Source organism: Kogia breviceps, chromosome 7, assembly GCF_026419965.1.
Source record: "Kogia breviceps isolate mKogBre1 chromosome 7, mKogBre1 haplotype 1, whole genome shotgun sequence".
NCBI classification, from domain to species: Eukaryota; Metazoa; Chordata; class Mammalia; order Artiodactyla; family Physeteridae; genus Kogia; species Kogia breviceps.
Window position 1 is genome coordinate 27,898,341 of NC_081316.1, and position 13,896 is coordinate 27,912,236.

Sequence of the window (13,896 nt, forward strand, 5' to 3'; positions counted from 1 at the left end):
GAGATTTCCAAGACTTGTAGAGAGAATTTCACTCAAAGACTTCTGATCCAGACTTCTGATCTTTTCCTTAATTAGTATTGATTGTCAACTTTACTTGCGTCCTTGTGGCTGGTCAATTTAAATTTAGACAGGGATAATCCAAGTGAGGCAGAGAGTACTGTGGACTGGGGGGAAGGGACATGGAGGGTAATGAAGATCCAGGTTCAAGTAGATGGTCCAGAATCAGATCTGAGACTGCAGAGTCCTAGAGTTTACTGCATTTACAGCAAACGAATGGAAATTGCAATACAATTTTCCAATAGACCTCACTTTGGAATCATTTTCTCTAGCTCTGAAAGACTAGGATAGAGGAAAGAGAGAACTCAGGTACAGAATTAGAAACCAAATCTAGATAGAAAACAGGTAAACAGTTTTCAGTCAGTCAGTGTTTCCAAGACTAAAATTCCCCACTTTTGACTTTTAGCACTAATTTTACTTCTCACTTGGTGATCTTATCAATTCATCTAACTGCCAAAAACTCTATTTCTCTTTTTCAACCCTGGACTCCCAGATATTAAGGCATGATTCTCATTTTTCAGCTTGAATTTTTACTATCCCTAAATAAAATACCCAAGGTTTAAATTGTTTTGTCTCACTATTGTTGTTACTATGAAAACAATATTGGGGTTTGTCTGTATTTGGGAAGGGGGTGTTTCTAAAAAAGAATACATCTGATTAAGTGCACTGTTTATTTACATTAGAATCCACATTTTAAAAGACCAGCACACAAAAGGCTTGGAAATGCATCCAAAATGAGAAACTCCAGTCAACGGATTATTCAGCTGGCAAAATGGAAATTTCAAGTTGCACAGACAGCTAATTGTGGCCTGCCTCTGGAATGACAGGTCTATAATTTTTAGTTTTGTGTTCATTGAAAGCCAGTCACCTTGACACTCAGTGCTCCATTATCCACCGGCCACCAACCATATGACGATATTCAAGAAGTGACGGGCACTTTCCATTATGGGTGGTGAAACACACCGAGTTTTATTTGGATAAAGCTGTCCTGAGAAAAAAAGAAATCCAGGTGTCCACTCCGCCTCATCAGCAACAATGACACTGAAACACCTTTAATTCCAGAGAATCAAACTTCTTTGTTCTTGTATCATAACAACCATCAGTTATTCTTGGTATTCATTGCTAACCTCCTGAAAGTGCTTTAATGTGTCACCATCCTAGCCTTTTAAATACAAATTTTGCCTTTTAACGTCAAGAGCTCTCCTCATTAAATTATATTATCTTAGAAGATCTTGAAACCTAGTTAAAGCCTGCATCCCAGAGAAAGTGCAAGATGTTTGTTCTTTGCCTTTTTTTTCCCTCCAAGTTATCATTTCAATTGTTCCAAGGCTTCATGGGTAGGGGAAATATTGTTGAACCAGGAGCCAGGAGATGAAATTGTAATCCTAGTTATGAATGAATTTTGGCTGTTGACTTTGCAGAAATCTATCAACTCTCTGAGCTTCAAATTAGTAATCTTTAAAATAAAGAGGCTGAACCAGATGTTCTCTTCATTCTCTTCTGTCTGTGCAAATTTCTGGTTCTATATTAATATTAAGGTCTATATTATTAAAGTCTGATCCACATAATATTGAAATAATATAACATTTTCCTGGCTACAAACAGCACTGAACTTCATTTGTCAAACGGAACCATGAGGATGTATTCAGCTGTAAGTAACAATACTTACTAACTGTGGCATCAACAGAAAAGTCAGTTAATTGTCTTCACTAAAGGAAATTTGGAAGCATATTGTTCAAGGTTCTGTGCAGTAGCTCAACATTGCTATCAAGAGCCCAGCCTCTCTCTGTCCTTAGTGTGGGGTTTTCATCCTTTGATGTCATTTACCAGTTATAAAATGGCTGCAGCAGCTCCAAGCATCCGAGCCTCCACAAAAATGAACGTGGGGAGGACATTATGCTAAGTGATCAAAGCCAGGATGAGAAAGAAAAGTGCGGTATGATTTCACTTATGTGTGGAATCTTAAAAAGTCACACCCAAAGAACCAGAGAGTAGAATGATGGTTGCCAGTGGCTCAAGGGTAAGGGAAATGGAGAGCCTGTTGGTCAAAGGGTACAAATTTTCAGTTATATGCTGATTAAGTTGTGGTGATTACAGTGAATAATACTGTATTGCATACTTGAAATATGCTAAGAGAGTGGATTTTAAGTGTTCTCAACACACACACACACATACACTCACCAAAAAAGTAACTGTGTGAGATGATAGATGTACTAACTTAATTGTGATAATCATTTCACAATGTATATGTATATTAAATCATCACATCTTACACCTTAAAGAAACATCACACTGTACAGTCTAAATACATACAATTTTTATTTTGGTCATACCTCAATAAGGCTGGAAAAAATTTATAATAAGAAACCATAGCTACAAAAAAAATCTCTCCCACAAATTCTTAGCAAGGAACGGGGAGACTGAAAAGAGAGCTCTCCAACGATCAGAAAGCAAATACTTACCCAAAGACCTGGTAGGTAGAATAATAGCCACCATATCCTCATCTTAGTCCGAGAACCAGTGAGTGTTACTTTATACGGCAAAAGGACTTTGTGGGTATGATTAAGGATCTTGAGATGGGAGATGATTCTGGATTAACTAGGTGAGCCCTATATGTAATCACAAGGGTCCTTATGAGTGGGAGGTGGAAAGAGTTTGACACAGAAGAAAAATAGGTCATATAATGACTGGCAGGAGGTTGGAGTGATGTGAGGAAAGAATCACAAGGCAAAGATGCAGTTGGCCTCTGGAAGCTAGAAAAGGCAAGGAAACTGATTCTCTCCTAGAGTTGCCCAAAGGGACAGCCCTGCTGACATCTCAAATTTAGCCCAATGAGATTGATTTTGGACTTCTGGCATCCAGAACTTTAAGAGGATACATTTGTGTGCTAAGGCACTGAGTTTGTGATAGTTTTGTAATAGCAGCAACAGGAAACTAATGCAAGCCCTGAGCATACTTTCCTTTACAACTGATTGGCCAGATATAGGCCATCCCTGGACAGGAGGGAGGCTAGGAGAATAAGTAGCTGGCAAACAGGAAGAAAACAGACATGATTGTATTAGACCTATTTTGATTCATGCCCTGGGGTTGGGCATATTGCTAACCTCAAACAAACTGGAGATCTGTTAGCATGTAAGTAGGGTCTGCCATATCAAGGTTCAAGGAAATTTATGAACTTTGAGATTATTTCTCAACTTTGAGATTATTGTGATATTCAATCACAATATTTATTAAGTGCCTAGTCACTCAGTTTAAAACTTCAGTGACTTCTAAAGTTCTCCTTGGTCTAAACCCTGCTTATCTTCCCAGCCTATCTCCCATCATTCTCTAGGGATCTAGCCTTACTGGTTTTTCAGCTTTTGTTACAAATTAGGCTTTCTTCCTCAAAGTCACCCCAGTATGCATTCAATTTGCTTTCCATGAAAATCTCCCCCACTCAACCCAACTCCTATATTCTTTACTTTGCTAAATTCCCCTGACTTTTCAATTCTCAACTTAAACAGCAATTCTTCAATGTCGTTCCCCTGACCACCCCTAAGTTAGCAGCCCTTATTACCTGTTCACTTAGCATCTTTTATGTAATCATAAGACTGACAACTACTCCTTTGATGTTGTATTCTCCACTAGTCCAGGGTACCCCCCTGGTTCTAATAGGAGAACATCCTTGGGTCTAGGCCAAGAAATGAAGTCAGCCCTATTGGCTTGCAAGGGAGAAAAACAGAAAGAAGGCAACACAGTTTTTCCTATCTGTCTCAGTGCTATGGTCTGAATGTTTGTATCCCCCCAGATTTCGTAAGTTGAAATCCTAATGTCTGATGTGATGGTATTAGGAGGTGGGGCCTTAGAGAGGTACTTAGGTCATGAGGATGGGGCCCTTGTGAATGGGATCAGTGCTTTTCTAAAGGGCCCCAGAAAGCCAGCTAGCCCCTATGAAATATAGAAAATACATCAGTCGGTCTCTGCCCCTGGTTCACGGCACAGAGCTCTTAAAACCCTCGTAATTTCCTAAGTGATAAGAGTACTAGGAGCATCTAGAATAGCATCTTCCGTTCTAATATTTGGTATTTCCAAGGAGGGGGAGTCATGGGAATCTCTGATTTGTAGCCAAGTCAGACAGAAGTTGTGGGTGACCTGGGGACCTGCTACTTGCCATTGGCATCTGAAGGTGGGGGGGGCTGTCTCATGGGACTGAGCCCTTAACCTATGGAGTCTGTGCTAACTCCAGCTAGTGGCAGAGTTGAATTGAATTGCAGGACACTCAGCTGGTATCACAAAGAACTGTTTGGTGTAGGGAAAAGACCCATACATCTGGCATCAGAAGTGCTGTCAGTATGGCTGTAGCATGAGAGTTAAGGAGAAAGACAGGATAAGTCAGTTTTTCCTTTCTACCCCACTTCCACCATGTGAGAACACATTGAAAAGTCACCCATTATGAACCAAGAAGAAGGCCCTGACCAGAACAAAACCAGCTGGTGCCTTGATCTTAGGCTTCCAGACTGCAGAACTGTGAGAAATAAATTTCTGTTGTTTATAAGCCACCCGGTCTATCGTATTCTGTTATAGCATCCCAAACAGACTGATATTTACCCTGAAAACACCAATGTCTCCGTTGTGCATTGAACAGTCTAACTCTTGGTTTCAACTATTTTCTTTGACATATTTCTATCATAGTCCCCACCAGAATTTCAGCCGTCAAAAAAGAGCCACTTTGAGAGAATGTCCTAAGAGATGAGGTGTTGAAAAGTGCTCCTTCCACCCACACAGTCAGAGCTCTGTCTGCCTTACTGTCCACTCTGTGCACAGACCTAGGCTCAAGTGCTCTTTGGAGAAACGATGTTTGCTCAGTGAAGGCACCAAGCTAAGTTTAGAGCTATACAAATGAACAAGACAGGGACCTGGCTGATGTGGTGGTCAAACACATCAAACTGCACAGGCCTGTGCTTCTTAAAATTTGGTCCACTAAAAACTTGCATCAGAAACATCTGCAGTGCTTATTTTAAAAGAATATTGTTGGGCTTCACCCTAGACCTATTGAATCAGATTTTCTTTGGGGATAAATGATCTGAGACCAACCAAAATTCAAGAATCATTGCCATAAATTGAAAACCAAAATAAACAGTTCTATTCTTTTAACCCAAGAATTTTTTTGTTCTCATTTAGTTGCTTCACATAGATACTCAACCTTTCTTCCACATATATTTATCACAATGCTTTATACACACCTACTCCATTAGCTATCACATCAGCTGAGCAATTCCATAATCCTCATCTATACAACTATAGAACTAACACACCATTTTTGCCACAAAATAGCTTGCACGTGGGGAATTGTGTTTCATCTAATTTCTTAAAATTAACGAACAAGTCCGATCAGTTTTAGTGGCGTTATCTCAGGCCTCCCTTTTGACATAAATTATTTATCCTACTAATTTAATGGCAAACAGTCACCAAGGTAAGCTTAAGTCAGTGATTTCACACGTATATTGGTTATAGTTTAATTATTTAGGTGCCACAACTAGCTTTGTGATAATGAACTCTCCTGGGCAGACCCCATAAAATACATTCCTCAGCTTTAAAAAAAAGGAGGTTTAATGTTTTAAAGTTTTTCATGCTGAGGCTTATGTAACTTCTGAGTTATAATGAAATTTTAGGGAAGAGGCAGGAAATGTTTGTGTCAAGCAAAAGACAGAGAGGAGGCCAGGATCAGGGAAGAAAGAGCAAGCATATTAGCAAAATCTTTACATGAAAGTTCTGAAAATTAGTGGCTGCTTAGGTCAGACAGTTATGGGACTTGAAAAATTAACTGTCCACATTTTAGAGCATGCCATATTTTTTTAAAGTCCTTTAAATTCTTCCATTTGTACTATATAGACTTAATATTTATAGTATCTTATGCTCAATTCAAATGATTCATTCATTTAACTGTAATAGTAAAAAAAAAAAAAAAAAGCCCAACGATTTTGATAAATCAGTGGTTCTCAGTCACTATGAGACATTGGTATACTCTGAATCTTCCACAGGCATGTGCCAAAGTTTGAGCACTTAAATCTTAATTTATTACCAAGTAGGATATATACAATGAGATGAAATAGGGGTTGAACAGTTTATGCAATGTGGCATATTGCAGGAAAAAAACCATGAGGAGTAAGAGATGCGATATTAAGCCATAGCTGTTGAGAAATTGTGCACTTTACTGAAAAATTTGAGAAGTTTTCCTCCTGAATGTATAAATCAGCAGGTTAAACGTCCCTCTCAAATAGCAACACAAGACTGAAGTGCTACCCAATGAACACAGTGATGTTGATAGATACGTGTTAATGTCTTCAAATATTCTGGCAAAAATTCTATGCTCAAAAACAAAAAGTTGAAACCTACTGCCATACAGAGTGATAAGGGCTATGACACAGATATGCACAAGTATTTAGAGACACAGAAGAGAAATTCATATTCTATTTGAGTTTGTGGACAGAGGTTTTGCCTTGAGGAGTTGAAATCAGGGAAGAGCATAATGCAATCTATGTGGGTAATTAACTTCTTTTCCAAATAACCAGGAAAATAGTGAGCAGAAAGTCAGGCAGTTCCCTGGAGAAGAGAACAGACACTCAATGTCCTGGGGAGGAAAATGAATGGCCGTCACCCCATCACTTGGATGTCCACATCATCTCCACCTGTTTTCCCTGCATAATAATTAGGCATATATTCCCTTGTCTTCTGAAGCTAAGAGACATATTAGATTAGCAGGCTGACATTTCACCTCTGCAAATCTGGGTCCATTTAGACAATGTGTGATATGTAAACTTTTCAACAGCTGATGTCACTATAAATCCAAAAACACCCATATCTGTGTCATTCTCTTGACCCATAATCTTCAGGAAATCCTTTTAGTTCTTCTTCCCTGGTGAGATTATTGTTTTCTTCGTTGTGCCTTTGCTCCACTAAACACTTAGAATGAATCTCAAACCTATGAACCCCCCCCTTTAAAAGCCCAGCTGCCTTTCATGCCTCTATACCACTCACTCATACTTATAGAAGTTTCTGTGAAGGTCTGATATAGTCTCAGTTTTCTGATGAGCAACAGATGAGCTCTGTAGTTTGTATGGTATCTTTGGAGCATTCTATATTCATACCTTGTTTTAGTTTTTTGTTTGCTTTGCTTTTTGCTCATGGGAAAATTTATGTTTTTCAGAAACTGTTTAAAGTGTTCTTAAAAAATGAACTATCATTTCAGTTCTCTGTGTTTTCTAAGACTCTCTCATTGTGACTTACTATAGAATTAACTATCTATGTAATTTTTTCATCCCATTAAATAACAACTGCTGTACGTTGAATATCTTATAATGGGCAGTAGGATCACATAAGATTTCAGCATTTATGTAACTTTAGACCTAAAATGAACATAGTTCTTTGATGAGCAACTATTGGTCTCAGAGAATGAATCCTGCCCAGCTTCTCTGTAGGATTTAAGATCTAATTTCGGCATGAATAATTGAAAAATTGCCTCCATATTTGCTTCTCTTTGGTGTATTCAGTTTAAATTATAAATGTATACATTTTCCATGAGATGAGATAAAATAATTTTCATTTTGAATGAAAAACAAATGTGTCTTTAACATAATTTTTTGAATGTCCTATTAACTTTGAAAAAGTTAATTACTATAGAGGGTGTAGATGTATTCATTACTGTATAATGAAACTGAGCCTCTGAAAATTAAATGTAAGGAGATTGAAAATCTTCATTCTAACAACAAGTAGAAAAACTGAACAAACTGAAAAATCAACAACTCTTCTTAGATCCATCAGAGAAGTAGAGTGACAGGGCAAACTACTGCCCCCAAACTGGAGAGACAAACAGGCAGATACAGAGAGTCATAACTTACCAGAGCAGACACTTATAAGCAGGAACCAATATTAGGGTAGGAAAACCTGAAGTATAATTGACAAATTGCTGGAGGCATTAGAAATTATCAAAACTGAAAAATAAAGGGAAAGAAGACTGAAAAAGAAAGAACACAATATCCAAGAACTGTGGGACAACTACAGAAGGTGTAACAATACATGTAACAGAAGGAGAAGAAAGATGGAAAGAAACAGAAGCAATATTTAAAGCAATAATGACTGAGAATTTCTCCAAATTAATGTCAGACACCAAGTTAAAAACAAAACAAAACAAAAAACAACTCCACCTAAGCATATTGCATTAAAACTTCAGAAAATCAAAGATAAAGAAAAATTTTTGAAAAAAGCCAGAGGAAAAAAACACCTTACCTAAAGAGAAGCAAACAAAACAGTTCTGTCTGACTTCACCTCAGTAACTGTACAAGCAAGAAGAGAGGGAGTGGAATCTTTAAAGTGTTGAGAAAAAAACTAGCAACATAGAATTCTGTACCCTGGAAAATTATCCTTCAAAAGTGAAGGAAATATAAAGACTTTTTCAAAAAAATTAAAACTGAGAGAATGGGCTTCCCTGGTGGCGCAGTGGTTGAGAGTCCGCCTGCCGATGCAGGGGTCACGGGTTCGTGCCCCGGTCCGGGAAGATCCCACATTCCGCGGAGCGGCTGGGCCCGTGAGCCATGGCCCCGGAGCCTGTGCTCCTCAACGGGAGAGGCCACGACAGTGAGAGGTCCGCGTATCACAAAAACAACAACAACAAAACAAAACAAAAAAACTGAGAGAATGTGTTGCTAGTAGATCTGCCTTGAAAGAAATGTTAAAAGAAGTTGTTTAGAGAAAATGAAAATTATATAGGTCAGAAACTTGGATTTACATAAAAGAAGAACACTGGAGAATGAATAAGGAAAAGTAAAATAAAACTTTTATTTTTCTTATTCTTAATTGATTTATAGAATAACTGTATGTTCAAAATAATGATAGCAACAATGTATTTGATTATGTATGTTCATGTATGTATATATGCTTATACATAAGTGAAATGAATGACAGCAATTATATAAGGGATAGGAAGGAGGAACTAGGAACATTTTGTTTTTATAAAGTACTTACACTCTATGTAAAGCAATATAGTGTCATTTGAAAGTGGACTTGGATTAGTAGTAAATGTATATAGCAAACTCTAGTGCAACTACAAAAAAAAAAAGAACAATTTATATGCCAAGAAAGGAGAGAATATGGAATCATATAAAATGTTCAATTACCCTTTCTCTCTTTTCAGAGTATCTGATATTTCTTCTCAGGTGCACGTTGCCTTCAGAAGCTTCAAGTAGATCATTCCCATGCCAAGAGTTGTTCGGTGCCATAAATTTTAATTTCTTGATTATCTGTTTAAGCATAATCTGTATTTCATTAGTATTACTTATTTCTCCCTAGAGAAAACTCCAGACATCTTACATCTGTTTCTCATAGTCTGATATAAATAATGATGATAAACCGTACATATGAAAAGACAGTATACTGTTTCACAATATTTTCTACTATAAGTCTTGTCAATTCAAGCTCTCTTTTATTGAAGTTAACATTCTATCTTTTATAATCTTAGCTGCAGCAGGAATAGTAGACAAATATTGTGAATGGGCATTATTTCCTATCTTTCATATTCAGCATCTGCAGACTGTTTATCCTCCAACAGGAAGTTAGCTAATGTAAATGTCTGGTGATTTGGATAGAGTTCTCCAGAATTCTTTCAACTGAGATTTGAATAATTAAACTAACCTCTACCTTAAGGCAGGGACATTATTATGCTGAAACTTGAGATAATGGGCTAAATAGAAATAATGTTACTTAACATCCTCCTGAACCTAAACACGAAAGAAAGAAATGTGGAGTCCAAGTAATGTTTTTTTTTTTTTTAAATGAAGTAAACCACATTTGATATAATTCTCTTTGAGAAATATTATCTGTGTGATTTCACTGCATGCTTAAAATTGCAGCTTGTAGGAATATGGAGAAAGGGTAAAGGAAATACAAAAGAAAACAAAGAATCTTGGTTTGTTTTTAATCCTCTCAGAAGTCATTAGTTTGGTCATAAAGCATAATAGGATCATGAAACAATCTGAGGGATAGTATTAGGGGAAAAAAAGATGAGCAGAAAAAATCCTGAGGACTGGCCAGTGTTGATTTCCAGAACTTTGTTTCCTGGGACTCAGCAAACCAGGAGAAAACCATAATTTGCCTTGGTAGAGAAGATAAGAGTAGTTGATAGGTTTAGGTTTTGTTTTGTTTTGACTTGTCTTGTTAAGAGGGTATAGAATAAGGTGTTTCATCTGAGATGGTGTCCAACCTAGAATTAAAATAGCTTCATCCATTCATTCAACAAAATGTCTATTTAGGAAATGGTAATTAAGCTGAGATCTACAGGATGAAAAGCAAGAATAAAAGCATTCCAGGTAAAAGAAACATCACATGTAAAGGCCCTATAGGTATAAAGAGTTTTGAGAAGGAAAACGATCAATGTAGCTACAAAATAAAGTCTAAACAGAAAATTGGCATGAGATGCAGTTAGGAATGTGAGAAGTAACCCTTGTATATAAGGCCTCGAAAGGCTTTACAAGAAGTTTGAATAATTGCGTCACAGCCACTAAAGGGCATTCAATGATGAGGTGCTAATGACTTACATACTTTTGAGGTTGAACTTTGTCTCTGTATAATGAATACAGTGGTTCTCGATGGAGGGTGATTTTGTTCCCAGGTGACATTTGGCAACGTATGCAGACATTTTTGATTGTCATAACTGGGGAGGGAAGGAGGAGAGTGCTACTAGCATCTAGTGGGTAGAGGCCAAGAATGCTGCCAAATATTCTATAATGCACAGGACAGCTCCTCTGCACCCAGCTCCCACAGTCCACAACAAAAAAATTATCTGGCCTGAAGTGTCCATAGTGCTGAGGTTGAAGAACCTTAGATTCAAGGAGTCAACCAAGGATACAGGAAAATTAAGTTAAATGACTATTTCAGTAGTCTAGGTAAGAGACAATGGTATTTACTCAAGGATGTTGGAGAGAATTGGATGGATTCCAGATACGGTTTGGAGAAAAACTGATGGAACTAGACTTCTGGTTTTGGTTATGGCAGACTTGATCATTTAAATCATTACTGAAGACTACTAATAAAGGTGGAATACAGGGTTTCTAAAAAAATCTTTGAAGGATAACCAATGAGCTAACAAGTAAGTGAGAAGTCAGTAGACTAAGATCAAAAGAGGATGGAAATCCAGAGAGGTAAGCCCAATATTTGAGGCTATTTTTGCCCTATATTTGCCCAGCCAGAAGAGGAGGTCTGGAGGTTGAGTTGTTCTTTTAACACCCTCAAGAGGATTAGAGAATAAAAGTCAGAGTCCAAAGTTTGCCAAGACTTGGAACTCTGCTGAGCCATTTCTACCTCAGCCTGGAACCCCAAAGAACTGTATTATAAGAGTTAGGTAAACTTGAAGTAAACCAGCACTTGCACAGGTAGAACCAGCTTCCAGTCATCTTGGAGACACAGAAAAATTTCAGGCAGGGAAATTGAATTAAAGATGATCTTCAATTGCTAATGCATAAGTGCCTGTGTAAGACAAATGACAATGCTCTCTAGAGAAAAACAGTGTCCTCTACAAATTTTCTACAAATACTGCTTCAAGCCCAGCATTAAATGAGATCTGATTAGACACATGAGAATACAAGACCAGCAGATGTAAAGTGACTAGAAATCGACCAACTGATACTCTAAATCCTGGAATTTTCAACCACAGACTGTAAATCAACTATATTCAAGGGGACAAAACTTAGGCTAAATAATTTCAAGTAGGAAATCAGAAGCTCTTAAAATGTGACAAGACAAACTTGAGAAGAAACCAAATAGAAATTCAGCAACTGAAAATTCCATCAAAATTAAGAATTCAATGGACAGTTGACATAGCTGAAGTAATAATTACTGAACTAGAAGAAAATATCCATAATGAAGCAGGGAAAGACAAAAAAATAGAAAATGCAGAAGACAGCATATGTGATATAGAATACAGTAGGAGAGGTTTCACATACATTTAACTGTCATCAGGAGAATAGGAAAGAGATAATAAGGAAAAGCAATATTTGAAGAGAGAATGGCTAAGAATTTTTCAAATCTGATGAAAGATCAGTCTACAGGTTCAAAAAGCCCAACTAATCCCATGAGGATACATGAAAATGCTTCATAGCTAGACACATCACCAAAGACCAAATGAAAGCCTAAATGCCATTCACTGGCAAGAAGAAAATTGGGGAAGGACTGATGAGAAGTAAGAATCTATTCCTCCCAGTATTATACAGCTGGAATATACTGAAATTCTTTAGCTAAGTCTGCATCATGACCAAACAACACAAGATTTTTCTTTAAAATAATGCCCCACATGAGTTTGAGTATCCCTCCAAAGTGCTCTCCTAACACACTAAGCACACATTACACATTATTATAGTCCTCTATTTGCTTGCAGTAGACTAAGTACTTTGAAAGCAAGAGTGATGTATTTCATTTATTATCTTCACAACAGTGCCTGGCAAGAGAAGTTTCTCAATAAATTTTCATTATGTTCCTTGTATTACTTACAAATAGTATTTAGTTACTAGGAACAAAGACCTCAAATATGAACAACCTGAACAAGATTCATGTTTACCTTACCTCATGAAACTGAAGTTTAAAGGCAGGAAGATTCAGGCTGCTCCCATTTTCACAAATTTTCCAGGCTTACTCTTTCTTCTTCTACATCTTTAGTACATGGATTCTATGCTTAAAATCAGCTCATGGCTATGAGATCATCACTGCAGCTTCAGCCATCATATCTGCACTTTGGGCAGGAAAAACAAAGAAAAAGAGCAAGTAGAATGTTCCTTTTCCCTTTCCTGGAATAGCTTTTCTGGAAACACTACTCAGTTAATTCTATTCACATCCATGGTTGCAACTTCTGCTGCCCCTGCCAGAGTCCTACCCTTGCAATTTCCTCTGTCTCTACTTCCTTCTGTTCCTCTAGTTTGAGACGTGTTCTTCATCTCTAAGCCTAGAAGACTACTAAAGCCACCTCCTCGATTAAGGAAAATGTATTTCTAGATTTCCAAGGAAGAGAATAGAATGCATTTTCTTGGAAACAACATTATCAATAGTGATTACATTGTATAGTATGATTATGTTATCAAGTTGTTAACTATTAAGTGGGTTTCTCTGGTATAAACTTAGAACACAAACACCTTTTATAACATGCTTAAATTAGCAAAGTTATTTCTGATTACACATATTTGCCCTAGAAACTAATTTCTGAAACACAAACCTTTGTTAGGAAGTGTCAACATTGTTAGGTGTGCTAGAACTCTGGTAGTGCAGAGTGGGGGCCAATGCACTTTTGCATATTTGGTCATCTTTTCTTTTCCCCTTGTGCTTTATTATCTTTCTTGCTATACTCTTATTGCAATGTGTTTGTTTTGTTTCATTTTGTTTGTTTTTTTTTTAACCCAAGGACATAACTGGGTGCCTCTTATGATCAGAGCCATTATTATTTATTTCTCTTGAGACACAACAAAAAATGATTCGCTGGTGTCTTTAGAGCGGCATACGATCCAAACTTTGGTTTCATGTCACAGAACTCAGCTAGTTTGAAATGACACCTGTAACATTTTGCATACCTTAGTAAACCCAGTAGTGAGAGTTTAGCTTTTCAAAGCAAACTGAATACTCTGCATAGTTCTATCTTGAAGTAGTGATGAATGAGTGCTAGTTTGATTGTGATAATTTCCCAGCATCTGAGCTGAGTACTTGGGAATTATTTGAAATAAAGCTAATCCTATATCTTATCAAGTCATCTGACATAGAACTTTCTGTCTTCATCTTTTTATTTTTACCTCATCATTAAGGCACATTGTCAACTAGTAAAAATCTCAG

The 13,896-nt window shown here is 37.2% G+C and overlaps 1 protein-coding gene across 1 annotated transcript in view; it reads right to left on the reverse strand.

Moving 5' to 3' along the window:
- Positions 1 to 1,911: 1,911 nt before the first annotated feature.
- The window catches only part of LOC136794603 (uncharacterized), a 43,018-nt gene continuing 31,033 nt past the window's right edge, over positions 1,912 to 13,896 (reverse strand). The window contains exons 5-7 of the mRNA XM_067039512.1: positions 12,646 to 12,811; positions 9,210 to 9,332; positions 1,912 to 2,095 (exon numbers count right to left, since the gene is read on the reverse strand). The gene's annotated coding sequence lies outside the window, so the exon portion shown is untranslated. The remainder of the gene's footprint in view (positions 2,096 to 9,209; positions 9,333 to 12,645; positions 12,812 to 13,896) is intronic.